Raw genomic sequence first — 24190 nt, 5'->3', positions numbered from 1 at the left:
CGTGGGTTGAAAACACCTAAGTATCAGGCTTACAATGTCACTAGGTTGAGAGTCGATGTATCTCCCAAATGCTAAAGAATTTCTTATTACAAAGCTCTTTCTGAAGGGATGCGTCTGTCCAATCCATTTTAAAACAGCTTCTCCTCAAACAGTTTAAAAGAAGGTGGGTGTGGGGATAGCCATTGCTGCAGGATACTCATACGGCCAACATTAGATATTATGGTAAGAATTTTCCTGTTGTCTAGAGGTAGATGGTGGTCAGGGTTTAATAACCTAATACTGCCCATTCAGGAGTTAGCAAAAATGATTGGGTAAAAGTGGATGTTATATAGTGAGCGATTTGTGACCAGAATGTCTGGATTGGAGTGCAACTCGAGAGGCAATGAAATAGTGTAGCGGGAGAAATGCTACATTTGGGACAGGAGGGGAAATCTAACACGTCAAACACATTCACACATGATAGGGAAAGGTAGCCTCTGTAGAATATTTTATATATCATCTCCCTATATGTCGTTGCTGGTAGAGTATTTAATGAATATGAGAGAGTGGCTAGGATATCAGGTGTTTGAAGGTGTTGAAATTGTTCCTGCCATGTCGATATACCTGTGCGAAGTTGTTGGGAGAAACAAGGTGAACGTACCCATGATAAAAATGAGAGATCAATCAGGAGGTTGGTCTAGTCTGAGGAATGACAAGTCTAATGCTGCCCATCCACTAGCAGACTTGTCCCTGAAAGATGAAAGCTCAAAAGATCTTCACAAATCGTTCATCAGTTCCTGATGATCGTTATCGTTCATGTGCATGAACGATTTGTGAACGATTGCACAAAACGACCAAAGACCATAGACCATAGACCAACGATTTTCAAAGCAGTTGTTAATAAAAGTGGACTGAAATATTTATTTAAATCTACATATGTTGGTCGTTCTGGCTTTGAAAACTCAAACAGATGCGTGAACGATGGAACGAAAATGATGTCCAAAAACGACAAATTGACGGGCAAAACAGGACAACGCAAACGACCGGCGGGATCGCGCTTCGCTGGTCATTTAGGGCATTTTACTGCACGATTTGCGGACGATGTCCAAGCGATTGAACGATAATGACGGTCGTTATCGCTCAGTCGCTAGGTTTAATCGCCTAGTGGATGGGCAGCTTAATATATTATTCCAATCATTAGGTGATATGTTATGTAGAGACTTATTTGCATAGTGCTGAGATTGGAAAAAGGTGAAAATATGGTTTTTGAGAAAACCAAACTTCTCTACCGCTTTATGGAGATGGTATATCCATAATGCATCTAAGAGAAGAAAGCCGTGTTTTAGACCAAGAGTAGTGTTCTAGAACAAGAGCAGAAGGAAAAGTTGGTACCGCCGTTTTGGAAAGCTGGGTTACCCCAGAATAGCAAAAACAAACAATGGGAGGGATTTAAATTCCAGGATTTTCTTATTTTGAACCACACTGTTCTAGTAGAGGTTAGCAGCGGATTATCTTCTACTTCAGGTGTAATATCTTTTTTTGCCATATGAAGGAAGGCCACCAGGTTAATATCAGGTATGAGTTGTTGTTCTAAATCAGAGTTGGCATATTGATTTTTGGAATGTATCAAATCTCTTATATAACGGCATATAGCCGCTTGGTGTTAAAAAGCTTCTGGGTTTGTTGCCTTTCCAAATAAATCGGCGGAAGGTAGCATTCAGATTTTGTTTATCTTTATTTGTTAATACTACGGGTAAGACCTGTAAAGTGTATAATCATTTTGGGTAGGATATAATTTTTATGAGTTGTGCTCGGCCCAAAAATGATAGCTGCAAATTTTGACAATTATTTAATTCAGACGTGACTTTGGAAATTATTTTAGTAATAGTGAGTGAGTATAACAAGGATATATTTTTTTGGTAATTGGATACCTAGATAGGCAATAGAAGTAGAAGCCCAGTTGAGATTTAGGCTCATTGCCCAACTGGGACATTGAACTTGAGATAAGGTCTTGGCAGTCGATTTTTGGATGTGAATAGAAAAGCCAGAAATTAGGCCAAATTTAGATATTTTAGACAATACCCCACTCATACTTTCTTCAGTGTTTGAGAAAAAGAGAAGTAAATCATCGGCAAAAGCCAGAATTTACCAATAGAGATGCCTTTAAAGTTGTCTAGGGATTGCAAAATATGCAGCAAGGTGTCTAGGGCCAAATTAAAAAGGAGGGGGGATAAAGGTCACCCTTGCCTTGTTCCCCTAGCAAGATGGACAGGAGCACCTATTAAATTATTAACAATTAGTTTGGTTTTGAGGTTGGAGTAAAAAAAAAGGATCAGTTTGATGAATCGAGGACCGAATGCTCTCTCCTCCAGCACCCGATAGAGGTGGGGCCAGGCTATCTTATCAAAAGCCTTCTCCGAGTCAAGGCTTAACAGGACATTTTGAGAATTTTTACAGTTTTTAGACACAACAATGGCAGAAATAGCTAATCTAATACCTAAGACCAAATATCGCGAGTTGGTAATGCCCAATTGATGATGTGTCAAAAGAGAGGGCATCAGTTTCTGTAGAAGGGTAGCGGTGAAATTTTGCTAACAATTTAAAGTCCTGGTTCAGGAGTGTGATGGGGCGATATGACTCCACCAGTTCTTCATCTTTGTTAGGTTTTGGTAATAATATGGTATGAGCTTCGTTGAAGTCCGGGTAATGTATACTACCTTTTAAGATAAGTTGGAAGAGGGAGGTAAGTGTAGGGGACAGTTCTTCACATAAAAGCTTAAAGTACTTGCCACTGAAGCCATCTGGCCCAGGACCTCCTCAACTGTTATGTCTACCTCCAACATCTCCCATTGTGACGTTTCTAATTTAGATACATTTGCTTCAGAGAGTAAGGAAGATGCTAATTGGGGAGAGTCAGGAGTCGCTCAGTATTGTTCAGAAAAGTAGGAATGGAAACTGTTTGCTATGTCTGATTGGGACGTGATAAAACCTGAATTTTTTAGTTTGGAAATAAATTTCCTTTTGGATTGCTGGTGGCCCATTTGTGACAATAGCTCCCTTCCCTCCCCATCTGAAATATCTATTTTTAGCATATGACACCTTCAATTGGGCTTCGTTAGAGAGAAAAGTCTCCAGGACTTGTGGATGTCTGACAGGTCATTTAAGTATATGTGATAAGCTTCACTAAGATTTTGGTAGAGTTTTTGTATGTTTTCTCTCTGTCCCTTATTCCTTTGTGACATGTAAGTGATTATGTGGCCATGCATAACGGCCTTTGCTGCAGACCAAAATAGGACAGGGTCATTTTGGTGAATGTCATTTGTGGTTTTATAGAATTCCCATTTATTTTTTAGATATTTTTTTAAATAGTTTAAGTATGATGGGAAGCGCCAGGTCATGTTTTTGTAATGTGGGGAGCTTAAAGAAATGTCCAAATATATGGGTGCAGGATCCAAAATTAGGATGTTTCCAATACATGCTCATTTTAGTCTTGGGAGTAGCGAGTCCATAGCAAGGATATAATCTATTTTAGTAAAGACATTATATACATGTGAAAAAAATTAAAAAATTTTCTTATTATAATTCAGTAACCTCCACGGATCTATTAAGTTATGATGTGAGGCTAATAATCGGAGCCCATCTCGTTGTCTCGTGGAGCGTGTCGGGAGAGCGAAAGATCTATCAAGGGACATATCACTAATTAGATTAAGATCACAGCCAACTATTAGATTTGGAGTGTATATTTTCATTAACAAATTTGAGATTTTGTAGAAGAAATCGAAGTTGGGCATATTCGGGGCATAAATATTGAGTATACTGAATAATTCAAGTAAAATTTTGATGCTTAGTATAATGAAATGCCCTTCTGGGTCAATAATGGACTTAATAACATTATATTGCAAACGCTTATTAATAAGGATGGCCACACCTCTGTTTTTTGAGTATAGGGGGCAGCTGTGCACTCAACAATCCAAGGACCAGATAGTTTGGCGTATGACCCCTCAATCCAGTGAGGCTCCTGCAACAATACAACATCAGGGTTAAAGGATTTGAGATGAGTAATTACTTTTTCCTTTTTACGGCTGAAATAACTCCCGCCACGTTCCATGATAAGAAACGCATGTTCAAAACAGTATTAATTACGAGTTAAGTAAAAAATGGTGAAGATCGGACATCAGCCAAATCCTTGCTTAGTATGACCTGCAATCAGTAATGAGTTAGGTATTAAAGCCATCAACCAGTCCCAAAAAGCTGGATGAACGTTCTCGTGAGCATATGCAGAGCATTGGGAAAAACCAGTATAGAAAGATATGAGCCTCCCCAGGCCCCAGACCCCCCCGCTCATAAAGAAAGAGAAGATAGAAGAGGAATGGGGAAAAGATACATAAAAGTCACAGAAAAAACACAAGATACATAAAGAACCTTTTGCAATAGTAGTCAAATTGCATTTAGTATATCAAACGATATACACGTGAGTCCTGGACGCAGTGTAACCTAGAAAAAATGTGGAGTATCATCTCAGGGAGTGATAGCGTAGCTCAGCCATTAGGAGGGGGGCCATTTGACCCATTAGGTGAGCGTGGGGTCATGTCAAAGTGACATCTTGCTGCCTGTGGGGTGTAAAAAATGTCTTGTATGCCATCTATTATGACTCTTAAGCTGGGCATCCACTATACAATTTTCTGTCAGATATCTGTCCAAAATGGCTGGTTGGAATGAAAAACTGGTAATGTATGGGAGCAAATGACAATCGTCCATTTGCTCACAAACACTGGAAAATAGCCAAAAATGCTTGTTTAGACAAATTAATTAAAACACACAAATGTAACCAATATGAACTATTTTTTTTTCTTTTTTTCAGTGTTTAACATAGGGATGTGCGCCGACCCCCGTGTTTTTGGTTTTGGATCTGGTTTTGTCAAAACCTCAACTCTGTGTTTTGTTTTCGGGTTTTGGTTTTGGATCTGGATTTTTTCTTTAAAAAAAAAAAAAAAAACTGCTAAAATCTCATAAAATGGGTCTTTTTTTTGTTCCTACAGTATTAATAACCTCAATAACATTTATTTCCACTCATTTCCAGTCAATTTTGACCACCTCACAGCTCACAATATTGATTTTTTCATCTAGTTAAAGGGCCAAAAGGTTGCATCCAGCTTGCTGGCTCAAAACTGATTGATATAATTATTAATAGAGTTGAGTACTGTATAAAGATGATGGTTGGGATACCCTTGAGGATTGAATAATTGATAGTTGATAATTGGTGTAGCCCCTGGCTGTAAAATTGATAATAAATTAATTAAAAAACAATTAATTGGTGCAGTCCAGGGCTGAATAATTAATAATAATTTAATTTAAACAGTAAAAAACAATTCATTGGGTGCAGCCCCTGGCTGAATAATGAATAAAAAGAAATTCATTGGTGCAGCCCCTGGCTGTAAAATTGATAATAAATTAATTTAAAAACAAATCATTGGTTCCTAAACCAACCATAACATTAATTTAAAATGTCAGGCAGCAATGCCCCAACTAGCACATAATGGAAAGGAAAAGGTGCAAGATGGAATAGTCCTTGGGCCCTCCCACCCACCCTTATGTTGTATACGAAACAGGACAGTTTAACAGCAGTCAACATAAATAAAGGCCAAGGCCTTATCCTTTCCTTGCCACTTCATGTAGTGACTGGCATATTGCCAATTTTTTGTTTATCTAAAGGCAACTTGCCGTACGATTTTACCATATCCATGGCGTGACTTAAGCCTTGGGGCATGGGCCTTCATAGAGGACAAGGAAGTTGATGGCCTTGCATTATCATGATAACTGCTGGCGGCAGCTACAACACATGTGGTTCTTGGCCTTGCTCTCCTATCATGTGACAACCCTCCATATTTTCTGTGGTCTTGAAGCAGTGTCACAAGCACAAATAGTGTAGCCAAGGTGCGGTTACAAAATTCACACACGTGCAGTCGTGCGAACACAGAAAAAAAATATACAAAAGACACTGTTTTTTTTTTATTCGGGTCCAGAACTTTGGCCCAGAGCACAGATTGATGACGACTGGAGTTGGGCAGCACTGGGTTGCAACTTGCATTGCTGGCTGTATCTTGATCTTGTGCAGTTAAGCTTAACACGTGTTGGAGATGTTCCACTACCAAGTCCCTTTGATTGTCAGTTCTGTGTTTCCCCCTTACCAGTCGACTGGGAACCCCAATAAATCAAACAGCAAGTTGTGTTTAAGAGATTGAGACTGAAGACTCGTTTAATCCGATGGGGTTAATATAGCAGATTCTTTAAAACACACAGTATCTCATTTGTTACAAAAAACAGGATGTGGTTCAGAGAAGTAAGACACATACTAATCTTTAGATACAAGGGTATTTCCAGAGTCTGGTGCACTTCCTCTTTTGAGGTGGTTTCAAACATTAAGCATATGACACCAAGACTTTTGTTACATTATAAACATCTATACATTTCTAGACGAGACAGCAGGGGAAATAACCCACAGATTAAATCAGCTGATCCTAAACTAGGGGGAACATGTAGAAACACATATTTTCAGCAAAGGTTATTAGTTCATAAAGCAATAATCAGAGATCAGTATTATTTATAACTATATATGCTTGATTACATAGGGGGGAATACATTTATCTCTCTCATTCCCTCCTTTTATAATTAATCTGATCTAGCAGTTGAGCTTCTGGCAGTACAATTTGTCTACCTATCATACAGTTAAGCAAACAGTTTAGGAAGAATGGTGCTAATGGCTATGGCCCCACTGAGATGATGCTAATCATACTGTCCGAGCGAGGGGCTTAAAGGCGCGAATCACACATATCCATTCTCGTAAGATGTTCACGACTTTTCTCTGCCCAGCTCTTCTGCAGTTCTTTGTATTTGGAGGAGTCCAATGCGTTAGTCACACGTTTCTTACAAACTGAAAAACAACAGAAAAACACTTTAAGACATACATATATCAATAATCCTAGGCTCACTATTTTCAGAAGGAACATCAAAATGCCCACAATCCATCCTTTTATCCCACTAAACCAGTTAGCTGGATTGAGCCAGGAAAACCATCCATCTGTGGAAATGTCATATTCAGGGTCATTGTGTTTTTTCCTGAATTCTTCCTTTAATTCCTGTATTTTATCTAAATGTTCCTCTATAGCTTCTTCTATAGAGTCAGTTCGATTGAGGTAATTACAACAGGATTCTGCTACTACCATGCACATTCCTCCTTCTTTTGCTGTCAAGTAATCCAATACCATTCTATGTGCCTGGGCTTCCCTCTTTATCATTTTTACATCATCCAGCACCAATCTAAATGTCTCATCATATATTTGGGTTACATTGTCTAGCAGTTTTGCTAGGGCTTCTATGTTATGTGCATTCTGTACTGTACCTCCTGCTAGTGCTAAGCCCATTTTCTTATACCATGGAATGAATATTAAGTCATGTGCATGTGTATTACTTTTCTTTATACTACGGCGGGCTAGTTGGTGGGTATGTTGGGCAGCTTGCACCTGTTCTACAGTATATTCCTTCTGAACTCGCACTGCAGGAATGACTCATCCTATAGTGCACATGCCTGAAGCCCCATAAGGTATCCACTTATAAGCACGTCTCACACACAGAAAATACAACCCTTGTTCTAGGATATATGTATATCCCAGAACCACTCCGTATGCCACTTGAACCACACTTGAATCTCTGCTGTGTCGGGTTATTCTGCGATATTCACTTATGTTCTGGGAGTATGGGCCTAGTATGTCTCGATTATTTATACATGAATCGTTTGCTTTGAACCACTCTCGTATAATTGCATTGGTTTGATTAATCTGTATTTTGATTTCTCAGTGTACTACCAGTTGTCCTTTGTCACACCATCCTAAATAATATCCTTTGTTATGAGTGGAATTTGTTGTGAAATTTACTTGGGCCTGTGAACATTTTACCTGTCCTACTCGTGCCTGAGTAGGAGTTAATACGAACCCATCTGGAAAGATTAGTTTCATTGTGACTGGAGGTGCTTCTATGCAGAATTGTGGATATCTGATGGTATATGCTGTCATAAATGAGACAGGAGTCTCTGCCATTGTTTTGTTATATGTGCTGCCCAGACTATAATTAAGTTCCTTAAGCTCTGATAAAGTCAGTGGTACTGCTACCCAATGCATGGACCTAGCACTGACTGGGGCATGTGTGCATATCCATCAATCAGTCAAATTCAATGCTCGAGCTACCATCATGTGAGACTGTATAACTGAGTTGGGCCACACTGCAACGTCCCTTTTTCCTCTTGTCAAGGTATGATTAGTTTGAGTAAAATTCTTCTGTTCCTCAGCCTCTATTATCATTATTCCAAAGAAATATGTATAGGTGAGCACTATAAAGAGGCTTATACACATAATGCATCCCCACACACCTCTATCTGGATTAGGACCCATTAATTCTTTCCACATGATCATATATATATATATATTTTTTTTAAATCAAACTTAACTTTAGTGAGTTTGCAATGTGACGCGTGAATCCAAGTCTCTCTCCCTTTAACTTTCACCGATGTTGGAGTAGTCAGTAACACTTGGTATGGCCCATCATATCTGGGTTCCAGCGATTTCCTGACGTGTCTTTTCAGATAGACCCAGTCACCTGGTTGCAGCTGATGTGGACTGAGATCTACCTTAGAATCTGGGAGAGAGGCGAAAGCTAGAGAATGCAGAGAGGTGAGTTTTTCAGTTAAGGTTTTTACATATGCAGTTAAGTCAGCATGTTTATGTTGCATTTCTTGTGGATAATAACATCCTATCTTAGGGATAGTCCCAAACAAAATTTCATATGGAGACAGCCCTGTGGCTTTAGATGGGGTGGTTCTTATACTAAACAGAGCTATTGGTAAACATTCTAACCAATTTTTCCCTCTTGTGCTGCTTTTAATATCTTAAGTTTAAGAGTTCCATTGAATTTCTCTACTAGGGCACTGGCCTGTGGCCTGTAGGGCGTGTGAAAGGCCTGTTGAATCCCCAAATCTTCCATGATATGAGTCATTACTTCTCCTGTGAAGTGTGTGCCTCTATCTGATTCAATTACCTCTGGTACTCCATACCTACAGACGATTTCTGAGAGGAGTTTTTTTGCTGTGTTCCTTGCAGTGGCTTTAGCTACTGGCCAGGCCTCAATCCTTTTTGTGAAGGTGTCTAAACAGACCAGTGCATATTCATAAATCCCAACTTTGGGCATCTGAATATAGTCAATTTGCAGTCTCTGGAAAGGAAAATAACTTTTTGGAATGGCTCCCATGGTAGTCTTTACCTTTTGTCCTGGGTTGGAGATCCCACAGATCCAGCAGGCTTGTACAAACCGTGCAGCTGCTGGGAAGAATCCTGGAGCTATCCATCTTTCCTTTACCAGGTTTCCCATTTGATCTTTTCCTATATGCGTGAGACCATGAGTAACTTGACACATGGGTGGGTACAATGCTCTTGGTAGACATAATAGGTTACCTGCTTTCCATAGTCCTGTGAATTCCTCCTTGCAGGCTCCTTTCCTTTCCCATGATGATTTTTCTTCTGGTCCTGCTTGTTCTTGGAGTTTTTGTAGGTCTTGAAAATCTGGCATTGTTGTTGTACTTTCAGTTTGTGTGACATATGCTGTTATGCCTTTGTAAGGCTGTTTAGCTGCTTGTTTTACTGCTCTGTCTGCTGTGCAATTCCCTTTGGTTATGCTGGTCTGATTTCTGGTATGTGCTTGAACCTTAATAATAGCCACTTTATGGGGTAATTCAAGTGCTTGAAAAAGTTGTTTTATAAGTTCTGCATGTTGTATTTGTTTGCCTGTCACTGTTTTAAAGTCTCTGCTTTTCCATATGTTTCCGTAATCCTGTGTAACCCCCCAAGCATATCTTGAATCTGTATAGATGTTGGCTGTAGCTTTTTCTGCATATTCTAGAGCCTTTGTGAGAGCTACTATTTCTGTTGCTTGTGCTGATAGATGTGAGGGTAGTGGTCCTGCTTCTATGATGTCATCTTATGTGGTTACAGCATATCCTGTGTAAGGTGTCCCATTTTCATAATATCTAGAGCCATCTACAAACAGTTCATAATGTGCATTTGGGAGAGCAGTGTCTGTAACATGTGGTAAAGGTGAGGTTTCTTGATCCATAAGGGCCAGACAATCATGACAGTCAAAAAATTTTGAATTGTATATTTTATCGTCCCTTACTTGATCATTTTGCTCTTCACTACTTGCAGTGCAGGCATATAAGTCTGGATAGACCATATTTCTCCCTCCTTTTGAATCTAGTGATTCAGGATCTTCTTGTTGCTCGAGTAAGCTTGGAAGGAGAGTGGCGGGGTTGAGGGTAGTACATCTTCTTATAGTTACGTTAGTTGCACTGAGTAATGCCACTTCATATTTGGTTAGCCTTGCTGCTGAAAGGTGTTTAGTTCTGGCTTGTTGAAGTATTTCTGTTACTGCATGGGGTACTTGAATAGTTAACGGATGATCAAGTACGATGTCTGTGCTTTTGTCTTTTAAGACTGCTGCTGCTGCTACCACTCTGATGCAAGTAGGTGCCCCTTGGATAATGTTGTCTAGCTTGCTGGAGTAGTAGGCCACTGGTCGTTGCTTCAGTCCATGTTTTTGGGTGAGCACTCCTAGTGCATGGCCTTTTTCTTCGTGGCAGTAGAGGGTGAAGGGTTTGCTGTAATCAGGTAAGCCTAGGGCCGGGGAAGTGGTGACAGCTACTTTGAGTTGTGTCACTGCTTCTTCCATCTGCTGGGGAGTGGGATATGGGCCCTCCTTTTTGGTGCTGTCATACAGTGTCTGCATGAATACCGAGGCTAGGGGGACCCATTCACGGAAATATCCTAGGAGACCCAAAAAGGAACGGACTTGTTTTATAGTCTTTGGTACCTTGGCTTGTAATATCAGCTTCTTCCTTTCCTCTGTTAGATGCCTTGTGCCGTGTGAAATGCAATGTCCTAGAAAGATCACTTTCCGTTTTGCTAGTTGTAGTTTTTCTTTGGAAACTCTGCAGTTTTGTTCCTCCAGGAACTTTAACAAGGATACAGTCTCTTCTTGGCACTTGCTTTCAGATGTGGTAGCTAGCAGTAAATCATCAACATACTGGATGAGTTGAGTTTCATCTGGAAATAAAGGTCTCCATGCTTGAAGTATTGTGGACATAGCTTCAGAAAAATCACTTGGTGAAGTGGCACCCCCTTGTGGCAAGCGTGTCCAGCAATACTGTTTTCCTTTATGTGTAAATGCTAGTAGACACTGGGAATCTTTTGTAATAGGAACAGAGAAAAAAGCATTTGCAAGGTCTGCTACGGTGAACCATCTTGCTGAGGGTGGTATCTGATTTAGGAGAGTATGTGGGTTTGGTACTATTGGGGTGTTGACTACAAGTCTCTTGTTTATTTTCCTCAAATCATGAACCAGTCTGTATTGTACTTCTCCTTGTTTTCCTGTACCCCGCTTCTTTACAGGGAAGAGAGGGGTGTTGAAAGGGGACCTGCATTGTATTATGACCCCTGTCCAAGTATGTTTGCAGCTGTTGTGAAATAGCATTTTCTTGTGCTGGTGTGAGTGGGTACTGTTTAACAGAGACTGGTATGGTACCTGGTTTGAGGGATAGTTGTACTGGCTGTACTTGTAGAAGTCCCACATCAGTCTTTCCTTTTGACCACAGTCTGTCAGGTACAGTTAAAATCCATTGTGGCAGCGAGTCAATTGCTGGATGTTCCTGAAATAGATAAACTTGTATGGCTGCCTCAATACTATTGCTCACCTCATTTGGAATATTGCTGGTGTACTTGACTCCTTTTGGTGTGTATTGTATTGAGGCTTGCATAAGTGCGAGTATATCTGCTCCCAACAGGTTCACCGGACAGGTGGGAGAGGTAAGGAATGCCACTGGAACTGGAGTAGGTTCATCATTAATAAGCAGAAAGAGTTATTTACTTTCTTTGAGAGGCATTGCTTGACCTCCCAGACCTGTGCCTTGTATTGTCTCTGTAGTAAGAAGTTGAGGGGGGATCTGATCATGCATAAAAACTGATTTCTGAGCTCCGGTATCAATCACACAATCGAGTTCTTGTCCTGTGGGTAAAGTAACAGTGACAGTACCTGTGGGTGTGGTGTTATCCTGAAGTGAAGCAAAGACAGGCACTGATGACATGGGAGCTGTATATCTTCATGCTTGTGGGTGCTGCATTCCTGCAGTGTACGGATGTTCAGACATCTGTCGCTGTGATAACAAATATTTCTGATGCTTTCTGCAATCCTTTTTTTGGTGTCCTGGAAGTTTACAAAAGAAACACTTGCCTGTCATATCATTACCTTGGGAGTCATACTGCTTCCTCTGTGTATAACCTTTAGTTGGTTGCTTTGCAGTTGTTCTCTGCCACGGTGGTTGACTCTGAACCAGATTCACCATCACTACCTGTTCTTTTGTAGCTTTCCGGTCTTTTTTATCCTGTTCAACATCCTCAATCCCTTCCAGTACTTGTAAAATTCCTTCAATATCCATTACCATGGCTTCCGGTCTGATCTGAAATAACTGAGTTTTCAAGTCATTTCTAAGTCCATTCATAAACTTCGTTTTACACAGCCTAGCTCCTGCTATTTCTGTAACAGGATAACCTTCTTCTTCCTGTCTAGTAATTAGTTTATCATAATATGCCCGTACTGTGTCTGTTTTTTTAACTAAATCTGGTGCAGCTGGAGCAGTTTGTTGAATCTCTGCACATCTCCATTGTATTCTATTTAGTAACAAGTTTCCACTATGTTGGCTATATCTTGTTCCTACTGCGGGAAGTGCCACAATTTCTGGTCTGCCCTGTTGAACTCCCTGAACAATGATTGCAATCATTTTATCATATTCTCCATGTCCTGCTGATGCTTTTACAATTTGTTCCAGATCTACCCAACATGGTCTGTAAATAGTTTTAACCTGTTCCATTTTCTGATAAAACGTATGTGGATGTCGTCTGATATCAGGCAAATCATTAACAATTCTTAACATATCAGATTGAAACCATGGGTTATATACCTCTTGTTCAATGTATTCAGGACCATTTGCAGGATCTACTTGCTCTGCATTAAACCTGGGATTTGGAGATGTTTGTACTCTTATAGGTAAAATGTGATGTCCCTCTGGACCCGCTATTGTACCCCTACAAGGACTCATGTTATGGGGTGCCAGTCTTTTTAGTACATATGACATTTTTTGTTTATTTGTAAGGGAAGTATTAGTTACATTACTACCTTGATTACATGGTGGGGCATCAGGTGATACCCAGTTATCACAAGCGGGACATTTCTCTGAACCCTCTGGGACACAAAAATGACAAAATGTACATTCTCTTCCTCTAGTTATATCTAAATTTACTTTATCTTGTGATTCTATACCACACCCTTGAATGGTATTTAAGTCAATTCTGGGATACAAGTTCTGGGATGTTAATGTGGATACTTCATTTTGTATTGCAGTTGATGGAGCTGCCAGTCTAACTGGTACATATGGTGGTGGGTTATCTATAACATCATTTAAATCAGACCTTTTTCTATGCTCATCCTCTATTTCTTGTGTAACTGTTTGCCATATTGTGACAGTGTCCAAATAACTCTTCTTTGTCAACCAGTCTATATTATTATTTCTGAACCGTTTCCATTTGTCAGGGTCTAGCGTACCTTCAGGTGGAAATCCTGCTCTTTTGAAAATAACAGAAATACCTTTGAGAGCTTTCGCGCCCTCTCTCTGACAAATTATTTCTAGGGGACTCAATTCCCCCGTTTTACTAACTTGTGCACCCATTGTCTGTGTGAGGGATCAGGTCACGGGACAATACTGTAGTGGGCTACTCAACTGTATCGCACTGCTTAGATTACTGTAATAATTAGTCTAAAATCTGTTATTTTCTGAGCTTTCTATGTATATTGTTCGTTTTCTTTTGCCACTGACTGATACGTTCAGAATAAACACTGGGACTTCCTCTTTCAATAATTCTCTGTACTGACAGGGGTAATTTTCTACTATCACTATAACACAGTATTTCAAATTGCAGAGGTACAAAATTAATAGGTAAACCAACCAAACAATCAGGAAACCCTTGTCCTACAAATCTGTCAATTATGTCTTTATCAACATGACAACCAATACTGACAACAAAAGAAATATCCTTGTTTTGTAAAACACCAGAATGTACAATAGAACCTACAGATTGCAATTGACAGTTGAATTCATTAATATGTTTCTTATACCAGAGAGTAACAGTACACAAACAGTTATTACATGGCATTCATATAACATTAATTTTTACTGTATCATGAAAATAATTCAGAAACAGACAATCGGGTTCAAAATATACCAGGTATACTTACTACATATAGATAGACTGTCTCACAGGCAGTAAACAAACACTGACGGAGTAATTAAGTTGAAATCATAACTTTGAAATCACTCACCCGGGATTGTCAGTAGTTGTGTACAGCAGGCGGACGTGGTGTCATCTATTCTGTAGCAGCGGCACTGGTCACAGAAATCCTGGATTTACGAGCCCCCATGAAATGTTGGAGATGTTCCACTACCAAGTCCCTTCGATTGTCAGTTCTGTGTTTCCCCCTTACCAGTCGACTGGGAACCCCAATAAATCAAACAGCAAGTCGTGTTTAAGAGATTGAGACTGAAGACTCGTTTAATCCGATGGGGTTAATATAGCAGATTCTTTAAAACACACATTATCTCATTTGTTACAAAAAACAGGATGTGGTTCGGAGAAGTAAGACACATACTAATCTTTAGGTACAAGGGTATTTCCAGAGTCTGGTGCACTTCCTCTTTTGAGGTGGTTTCAAACATTAAGCATATGACACCAAGACTTTTGTTACATTATAAACATCTATAAATTTCTAGACGAGACAGCAGGGGAAATAACCCACAGATTAAATCAGCTGATCCTAAACTAGGGGGAACATGTAGAAACACATATTTTCAGCAAAGGTCATTAGTTCATAAAGCAATAATCAGAGATCAGTATTATTTATAACTATATATGCTTGATTACATAGGGGGGAATACATTTATCTCTCACACGCATACACATACACACAGAAAATAAATAGACAAAAATACACTATTTTTTTGTAGTTTTTTTTCAGGTTCAGAACTTGGGCCCAGAGCACAGATTGATGATGACTGGAGTCAGGCAGCACTAGGTTGCAACTTCCATTACTGGCTGTATCTTGATCTTGTGTGGCTAAGACTAACACGCACACACACACACACACACAGAAAATAAATAGACAAAAGACACTATTTATTTTGTGGGTTTTTCTCGGGTCCAGAACTTGGGCCCAGAGTAGAGATTGATGACGACTGGAGTCGGGCAGCACTAGGTTGCAACTTGCGTTGCTGCTGTATCTTGTGCGGCTAAGCCTAACACGCACACACACACAGAAAATAAATAGACAAAAGACACTTTTTGTTTCGTATTTTTTCTTCGGATCCAGAACTTGGACCCAGAGCACAGATTGATGACGACTGAAATCGGGCAGCACTAGGTTGCGTTGCTGTATCTTGTGCGGCTAAGCCTAACACGCACACACAGAAAAAAAATAAAAAGACAATATATATATATTTTTTTTTTCGGATCCAGAACTTGGGCCCAGCTGGATGCAGCAGACAGCACAGCACAAGCCCAGATGAATCAGCGCCAGTCCAGATGGACGCAGCAGACAGCACTGCACCAGCTCAGATGGATCAGCAACAGCACCAGCCCAGATGGACACAGCAGATAGCACAGCAGTGACAGCATCAGATGGATCAGCAGTGCACCAGCCCAGGACACAGCAGACAGCACAGCACCAGCACAGGTAAGAAGTACTACATCTCCCAGCCCTATACTACCCACCCTCCCTGTTCAGTCTCCACAGCTGGAGTGAAATGGCGGCTGCCGCGTGGTCCCTTATGTACATAGAGATGAAAGCTCGCAAGCCGTCTTGGATTATTGTTTTTGTGTTGCATTCAGGGCCAATATGATGGCAGTGCTAGATAGCAATTGTGCCATTTGTGGTAGTGTATTCACCAGATCCACGCTAAGTAGATCATTGTGGTCTCAGGGCCTGATTCAGAGCCGCTCGCTAGATGCAATCGATTGCTCCCAGCGTATGCAAATCCAGCGCACACCCAACAAGGCAGGTAATTGCACAGCAAGGCATTAGCACGCCCACTATGTCTTGGCCAGCGATCACTGTGTGTATGCAGATGCCCACCAGCCATTCATAAGACAGCCACTTGTGCACGTCATCTCTAGGAAGAGCATGAAAACATTGGTACATCGAGCACCATCAAATGTGCTCGCAGCGCTTGAGGTTGACTATACCTGGCCGCAAACACTGTGATCACTTCAGTGTGAAAAAAAAACAAAAAAACGCTTGCGTTTGTACCTCCACTCCATTTCTAGTGGCCTGCCCCTGTTACCACCCACAAACGGCCTCTCCTGTCACTCATTCAACTGGGCTGTTTATGCTGAGCGAGTGAGTGCTTCCCGATCTGTCGCAGTGGTTTGCGCACGCGCAATGTGATGCATACGCATGTGCAGAATTCAAATATCGGCCAGCTATGAGTGATCGCATCCTTGCAAGCAGGCCTGAATGAAGTCCTGAGTCTCTTATAGACTCAGGAATCCCCAGGAATCTTAAATTATTGCATCTATTACAATTTTCTTGGTCGTTTAACTTATCAGTTAAATCCTCAATAACCTTAGATTAAAATCAATATACAATAATAATATATATACAATATTTTGTAGTGTAAGTATGGCATCTTCATTATCACTAGTGTGCTGTTCTAAGTCGGCTATTCTATTTGTTTTGGACTCTAGCTTGGATAGAAATGTGTTTATGGATGATTGGATAGTATACATTTTTTTGTCTATGGATGTTTGGATGTTATCCAATTTTTTGTCCATCTGTTGGAAGATTGGGGGATCTACCTGAGACACATCAGAGATAGGGGAAAGTGGATCAGCCTGTGACGGAGAAGGCTGGGACTCCTCCATTGAACTCATGTTGAGTACTAGAGGATCTTTGTGTTGGTGAGATGTATTACTATTATTATTTGTTGGATTTAACCATTCTCTGAAGCAGCTTTACACTTTTGTTTAGAAATTTTTCCGTATCATGTGAATAAAGACCAGTTGGAAAATAACCAGTTCAAACTAGTGCAGAGATGAATATGGTACCCGTCCTATACATGTTAGTTACATCAAGTCGAGATAGAAAAATCAAATGTTTACATGGTTAATGCTTAATCCATACAAATTGGGCGGTAAAGGGGCTACATGGATTATGAGACAATGTTAAGAGAAGACTATATGATAGATATATATTCTCTTAAGGCTACTTTGTTTTACACAGTTTTAAGAACAATTGTGTGAGAATAGCAAACCTATGAGAATATGGACATACATATGAACCACCTGGCTACACGTAGACTCAAACAAAAGAACATTGATGGACAGAGACATGAGACTCTTCCTCCACAGATATAGGCTGACTGGCAGTGGATTACTCCTGTCACACCTTCCAGTGGTCGGCAGATAGTTGGATGGATCTTCCGGCCAGGTAGCAGGCTTATGTGTGGTCTGGTATGGCAGGTGTCAGGACAACTCCCATAGTACCCCAGTGTAGTTTCTCCAGAGGTCAGCAGTCACAGCAGGTCCCCTCCTCTCAAGTTGGAGCAGCAGGCAGAGGGGGGGCAATGAATGAAGAAGACCGGGACATCAGCTGGAGGGGATCTGTCTCTCAGTAGCACCAGTGTTACAAATCGCGGGCTCGACTTGTCTCCCTCTAGCAGTTTACCTTCTCCTGATGCTGTTGATCCGGTTTTGTCAGTCGCTAGGTGATCTTCATGTCACAGGAGGTCACATGTTTCCCAAAGCACGCCGTGATTGGTTCCTTCCTCTATTTGTGCATGCTGGCCTTTTGCCGCCCTGCCGACTATAGTGTTCGTTTGGTTCTGTCGGCTCTGCTGCATGGTCAGCATTCTGTGCTTTCTTGCTACATTGTGTCCTGGTTCTCCAGTGGTATTACCTAGCCACCGGTTATCAGCTTCCCAACCACACCAGGAGCTTCCATGCTGCCACCGACTCACCTGCCACTGCATCAGCTTCCCAGCCGCACCAGCAGCTTCCACGCTGCCACCGGCTTACAAATCACTGCATTTGCTCCCCAGCCACACCAGCAGCTTCCGTGCTGCCGCTGGCTATCAAAGCCATATTTCAAATACACAAACTTGTGTACCGGCTCCCAAGTCACACCATTAGCTCTCAAAGCTGCATCTTAAGTACACCAACTTGAAAACCGGCTCCGAAGCCACACCATCAGCTCACAAAGCCACATCTCAAGTACACCAACTTGTGTACTGGCTCCCAAGCTGCACCATCAGCTCTCAAAGCCACATCTCAAGTACATCTACTTGTGTACCGGCTCCCGAGCTGCACCATCAGCACCTCTTCCACATCAATGGCTCCCAAAGCCACAACATCTATTTCTTTACTCCTACTGCTGGCTCTCCAGCCACACCATTGGCTCTCGAAGTCAAACCTTCCTGTGCATCGGCACTCAAGCCGCATCACCGACTCTCCAGCCACACCATCAGGTCTCTAGTTGCCTCATTGACACTTCCTGTTCCAAACTCCTCACCCCACCACTGGATCCCATCAGACACTCGCGTAAGTCACTACAACCCTGAGTATTAAGTCCAGACGGCCACCTAAGTACCAGTGAACGTCAGTAGTTCTAAGGGAACAATGGGTGGCTGTTAGTGGCAGACCTCGCTAGGCCAGGTTCTAGGGGGCTTAAGTCTTTGGGATTCATAACATTATAGTCGGCTAAAATGGAAAAGGAGCTAATATGGAACAGCGACAGAATCTGGTCCAGTTGCTTGCTGCACAAATCCAAGGTCCAAGAGCTCAGCTTGCACATCAAAGAGGTCTGGGCTCCTGCTGATCCAGTCCATCTCAATGAGCCTAAAATTAATTTGCTGGACTGATTTTATGGGGATCACCAACAGTTCCTCAACTTCTGCAATCGTTGCAAGATGTATTTCAGGCTATGTCCTGTCTCCTCAGGGACAGAATCGCAATGAGTAGGACTGGTTATTTCCCTTCTCCAAGGGGATCCACAGACTTGGGCCTTCGGGTTGCCCTCAACCCATGCCATGTTGCAGTCTGTTAATGCCTTCTTTACTGCTATGGGCCTACTGTATGATGACCCTGACAGAACCGCACTAGCTGAGTCCAACTGATTCTAGTTGGAATGTCCTGGCCTTACTTAGCCAATACCGTCTTGGACTCTCTGAGGCCATCAAGGATATCCTCATTCAACATTCCTCTACTGAGTCCTTGGATGACTTATGCATCAGGCCATCAGTATTGACCGACGTCTCTGGGAACGTAGACGGGAATAAAATCTTCCCACAAAGATTGGGTCCCATCAGCAAATCCAAATGAGCCAATGCAAAAGTAAAAGGCAAGGCCTAAATGTTCAGGAGGAATTGCATTTAGGCCTGGCTCCTATTTTCTCCAAGAACTCGGTTCTAGTCCCTGTTGCCATCCGACTTGTTAACTCCACTCTGGCCACCATGGCATTCCTGGATAGTGGTGTGGCTGGCAATTTTATGGATTTTCTGTGCTTCCAGTCATTGAGGGTTCCCACCATTCCTTTGGATCAGAAAACCCCTACCTGCGACTGGATGGAGGATTGATTTCCAGTGGTCACATTAGATATAACAACACCTCCTCTCCATTTGTCAGTCAGAGTTCTGCATTCCGAGACTATTTATTTTTATCTTCTCCGATGTCCCTTAGCCCCAGTTGTTCTCGTTCTCCCTTGGCTCAGGGAACATAACCCTATAATTGATTGGTCATCCGGGGAAATAATAAGATGGAGCCTTGCCTGTCAAACTCACTGTCTAGCTATTCCTGTTCAGTCAGTTTAACCTGCGGTTGCCGAAATTCCTCCAGCCATCCCACCTCAGTACCGTGATTATGCTGATGTTTCTCCAAACATCTAGGGGATGTCCTTCCTCTGCATCGGCCATACGTCTGTGCCATTAATTTAGTTCACGGTACCAAATTACCTAAAGGCCAGTTGTATTCTCTTTCCATTCCGGAGGACAAGGCAATGAAAGAGTACATCGAGGACGCATCGGCGAAGGGATTCAACCGCCCCTCTAAGTCACCGGTTGGGGTTGGGGCTGGATTTTTCTTTATTGGAAAGTGCAGAGATTACAGAGGTCTGAACAACATTACCGTTAAGAACTCTTATCCTCTACTGCTCATCTCGGTACTGTTTGATCAGCTGCGACAAGCTCACATCTTTTCTAAGATCGATCTTCAAGGAGCATATAACCTGATCCTAATTCGGAGTGGGGAAGAGTGGAAGACGGCCTTCAGCACTCACTCAGGGCACTATGAGTACTTGGTCATGCCGTTCGGCCTTTCCAATGCTCCGGCAGTCTTCCGGGATCTCATCAATGTCCTTCGAGAATCCTGGGAATATGTATAGTAGTCTATCTCGACAACATCCTTATTTTCTCTCAGTCTGTGGACCAACATCACCAGCAAGTCTTACAAACATTGCATGAGAACCACCTCTACGCTAAACTTTGTGATCTCAATGACACCCAAGTCTCATTTTTAGGATACATTATATCCTCCCAGGGATTTTCCATGTATCTGGGTAAAGTCAAAGCTGTATTGGAGTGGGTCCAAATACCCTTAAAGCTATTCAGCAATTCTCGGCTTTGCCAACTACTATAGGAGGTTTATCAAGTCTTTCTCTACTATCGTGGCACCCATAGTAGAACTGACTAAAAAGAGCAATAGACATTTAAGGCTGTTCAGGCTTTCAAGGCTCTTAAAACCGCCTTCACACAGGCATCAGTCCTCTGTCATCCTAATCCGGAAGTGGACGCCTCTGAGGTTGGAGCTGGAGCCATCCTGTCCTTGAAAGATTCAGTTGACAACAAATTGCATCCATGTCCTTACTTTTCACACAAATTTACATTAAAGAGTACATTGAGGATGCATTGGCAAAGGGGTTCATCCACCCCTCTAAGTCACCGGTTAGGGCTGGCTTTTTCTTCATTGGAAAGTGCATAGTTTACAAAGATCTGAACAACATTACCGTTAAGAACTCTTATTCTCTACCGCTCATCTTGGTACTGTTCCATCAGCTGCGACAAGCTCACATCTTTTCTAAGATCGACCTTCGAGGAGCATATAACCTGATCCGAATTGCAGAATTCAATTATGATGTGGGGAATCGGGAGTTACTTGTAATTAAGAGGGCCTTCGAGGAACACTGGCTTGAGGGGACCAAACATCAAATCACGGTTCTTAATGACCATAAAAACTTGTCATATATCCAGTCTGCCAAGCGATTGAACTCCTGACAAGCACGCTGGACACTATTCTTTACGCGCTTAAACTTCCTTATCTCCTTCCATCCCAGATCTAAAAATATCAAGGCTGACGCTCTCCCCAGGAGCTTTGTTCCAGCACAGCGGACCGCCTGCTCTAGCGATCCAATTATCCCTGAGTCTCGCATTCACTGTGCTTTTGCCCAAAACTTAGCTAAACACATTCAGGCCTGTTAGTTGGAATCTCCTCCAGAAAAACCTCCTGGTCTTCTATTTGTTCTGGAAACATTCAGGAATTCGATTTTACTGGATTTCCCCTCTCAATGAGCTTTTGGGCATCCTGGTATTAGCAAGACAGTTGACTTACTCTCTTGTGCCATCTGGTGGCCTTCTCTGAACAAAGATGTTGACAAATTTGTCCTGTCGTGTAATATCTGTGCTAGAAACAAAACACCTCGGATGGCCCCTTCTGGCCTGTTGCTGCCTCTCTCCATACCTAAAAGACCTTGGACACACATAGCCATGGACTTTGTTGTTGGCCTCCCAGTTTCTGGCCGATGCTCCATCATCTGGACTGTGGTGGACCGCTTTAGCAAGATGGCATCCCATTGACAAAGGGTAGCTCTGCTAACGAACTTTTGGGTTTATTTCTTCAGCATATATTTAACCTGCATAGTCTTCTGGAGGATATAGTGTCAGATTGAGGAGCACAATTTGTGGCACAATTTTGTAATGCCTTCTGTGCATCCTTGGGCATTCGCCTCAGTCTTTCCTCAGGGTATCATCCCAGTCCTTGGAGCAATATCTATGCTGTTATGTTTCCAAATGCCATAATGACTGGGTTTCTCATCTGCCGCTGGCTGAATTTGCCTTTAACAACTCATGCCATTCAGCTTCTTCAGTGTCTCCTTTTTCTGTGTGCCAGTCCTACCTTCTTGCTCTCAGCTCTGTTGTATTTGGAACAAGTTCCATCAGCCCCCCAAGCCACGCCATCTGCTCTCAAAGCCACATATCAAGTATACCAACTTGTGTACCTGCTCCCAAGCCGCACCATTGGCTCTCAAATTTTCATCTCAAGTACACCAACTTGTGTACCAGCTCCCAAGCCGCACCATCGGCTCACAAGCCACATCTCAAGTACATCAACTTGTGTACTGGCTCCCAAGCCGCACTGTCGGCTCTCAAAGCCACATCTCAAGTACACCAACTTGTGTACCTGTCACAAGCCACCGCACTGCGAATGCAGGACGAGATGAACACTGGGTGAGTGTTGGCTGAAATTTTTCCCACCTCCTATTCTTCATTCTTGGATCATTCTGGATTGGTTCCTGCATCTATTTCCTTCTGGTGTGAACGCTGCTCCGGTGACGGTGATAGCATTTCACGTGTTTCCAGTTTTGGTGTTGTCTCCTGTAATCCAGTTGAGTACCCATTCCTCCTGTCTGTTTTTGTTACTTGCCACTTGTGTCATCTAGGTAGCATGGTTTGCATATCCATGCTCTGCCATTTGTGTCATCCAGGCGACACAGCCTGCACTCAGTGACCAGAGTGTGCAGTTCAGCATCCAGCTGCTTGTGTCAACCCGGTAGCACAGGCCGCAATCCAGCATCTAAAGTACGCAATCCAGCGTACCACCACTTGTGTCAACCCGGTGGCACAGGTGGCAATCCAGCATGCAATCCAGCATACCACCGCTTGTGTAAACCTGGCGGCACAGGCCACAATCCAGCGTACCACTTGTGTCAACCTGGCGGCACAGGTCCATCTTCAGACCACCACAGCCTGCCAAGGCTGCTACACAGCCCAAAGGCCGCATCTTGTTCTACGGCCCACGGGCCACAGCATGCTAAGGCTGCTACATGGCCCAAAGGTCACATCTTATTCTACAGCCCACAGCCTGCCAAGGCTGCTACATGGCCCAAAGGCCGCATCTTGTTCTATGTCCCACAGGCCACAGTCTGCCAAGGCTGTAACATGGCCCAAAGGCTGCATCTTGTCCTATGGCCCACAAGCCACAACAAGCCAAGGCTTACCAGCCCTCAAGGCTGCTGCACAGCTCAAAGGCCACATCTTACCTCACCACCCTCAGGCCCCAACTAGTCAGAGACTTTTCAGCCCTCAAGGCTGCTCCACGGCCACAGCTAGCCAAGCATACCAGCCCTCAAGGCTGTTGCAGGACTAACTAATCAGTTTCCTAACATTATCACCAGCCATAAAAAAAGTTGCTCTGAGAACTATTAGTTACATTGAGGTATTGATCTGTCTTCCTCTTTAGTCATGGACCCTGGTCAGAATCCCATGCAAATTCTTGCAAGCCAGATTCAGGTTCTGACCCAGAAAGTGCAGGAACTTTCCATCTGAGTGGAGGAGACTCGAGCGGCTCCTGCCCGTCCTACTTTAATTAAGCCTAAATTGAATATGCCGGACCGGTTTTCAGTTGTGAACTTTATGTTAAGCTCAGACCCCTATCCTCGGGTTCTGAGGTCCAACGAGTCAGGATTGTGATTGCCCTTCTTCAGGGAGACCCCCAAACCTGGGCCTTCAGCCTTCCCTCCACCTCATCTGTACTTCAGACTATGGTTTCCTTTTTCACCACCCTGGGATTACTCTATGATGATCTGGACAAAGCAGCCATGGCTGAGGCTAGCCTCCAGTCATTAAAACAGGAGAACAGGGCAGCGGAGGACTATTGTACAGAATTCTGTAGGTGGGCCATTGACTTTGGGTGGAACGACTCAACTCTCCGGAGTCAGTTCCAGTGGGGACTTTCGGATCAGATAA

Source organism: Taudactylus pleione, unplaced genomic scaffold (assembly GCF_031769625.1).
Source record: "Taudactylus pleione unplaced genomic scaffold, aTauple2 ptg001607l, whole genome shotgun sequence".
In the NCBI taxonomy this organism is placed as follows: Eukaryota; Metazoa; Chordata; class Amphibia; order Anura; family Myobatrachidae; genus Taudactylus; species Taudactylus pleione.
Note: the sequence above shows the minus strand (reverse complement) of the source record.